The following is a 1,325-nucleotide window of genomic DNA, read 5'->3' as shown; positions in this document are numbered from 1 at the left end:
GTCCTCTGCAAGAGCAGCTAGTGTTCTTAACCACTGAGCAATCTCTCCAGCCCAAGAGAGATGCATTTTTAAAAAATTAAGCTTAGAAGAACGGAAGACATTGAGAAAGGCAGAGATGGCGCTCAGAGAGCACTTAATGGCAGGGGCCCAGGTAAGTGAGGCAGATGGAGAGACAGAGACCAGTGGCCTAACTCAGACTCCTCTGTTCTTAGTCCTCAGCTTGCAAGGGTCCATGATGGCCGTGGGAGAGAAGGTCTTCTCTACCAATGGGCAGTCAGTCAACTTCGATGCCATTAGTGAGACATGTACCAGAGCAGGTGGCAACATTGCTGTTCCAAGGAACGCAGAGGAGAATGAGGCTCTTGCAAGCATCGTGAAGAAGTACAACACTTATGCCTACTTGGGCATGGTTGAGGGAGAGACTCCTGGAGATTTCTACTACCTGGATGGGGCCCCTCTGAACTACACCAATTGGTACCAAGGGGAGCCCAGGGGTTGGGGCAAAGAGAAGTGTGTGGAGATGTATACAGATGGGACATGGAATGACAAGAGCTGCCAGCAGTACCGCCTGACCATCTGTGAGTTCTGAGCAGTCACTGAGGTGGCCTTCATCCTGATAATCCACCTGATCTGTAAGATACAGTAACTACTCTTCAACCAAATTCATGTGTGGCCATTAGCGTTAGAATCATTTTTAGTCACTTCATGTCCCAGATGGGCCCCAAACATTAGGCCATCTTGATACCCCCTTATGAGCATACATTTAAGACAGTGACTGCCAACCTGGGCCTTCACCTTGAGACAGAAACATCCTTTTAACTCACCTGGCCCAGTGCCTTTGTTTGTAAATGGTGACCTTATAAGTGAGGTCCCGGGATGGAAAGACCCTCTGAATCACACAGAGAGTGTCTGCCTCCTGGCCCTTCTTCCCTTCCTCTACAGTCTGCCCTTGCCTTGTCCCATCAAGATTTAGCTGTTCCAATTAAACATAACGATAGACATAGAGAGACTGCTGGAAAATACCTGATGTGTGGAGCCAGGCTATGCAAAATATATCTGCTCCTGTGCTCAAGAGAGGCAGAGCTGTGCTCAAGAAGAGCCAGGTGGGGCCCCAGCAGAGTGCTGGTGGAACTCAGGATCCCTCATTGGCAGGTATCAACTACTCCCTTGAGTATGGAGATGCCAACTCAGCATCCTAACTAACAGTAGTTGCCACGGGTTTCTGGGGACGAACTCCCCCCACCCCAGACATAACTCAAGGATTCCCTGCTAAGGGACATAGCTCCATTCCACTCACATGTTGCTGAGGCATGCATACCACCAAC

At 49.6% G+C, this 1,325-nt stretch overlaps 1 pseudogene; it reads left to right on the top strand.

Annotated features, from left to right (window-relative positions):
* Positions 1-115: 115 nt before the first annotated feature.
* Positions 116-589, top strand: LOC103728399 (annotated as a pseudogene).
* The last annotated feature ends 736 nt before the right edge of the window (positions 590-1,325 follow it).

Source organism: Nannospalax galili, unplaced genomic scaffold (assembly GCF_000622305.1).
Source record: "Nannospalax galili isolate Female #2095 unplaced genomic scaffold, S.galili_v1.0 C48912225, whole genome shotgun sequence".
Taxonomy (NCBI): Eukaryota; Metazoa; Chordata; class Mammalia; order Rodentia; family Spalacidae; genus Nannospalax; species Nannospalax galili.
The sequence above is the reverse complement of the archived record's forward strand: the minus strand, read 5'-3'. Positions and strand labels throughout refer to the sequence as shown.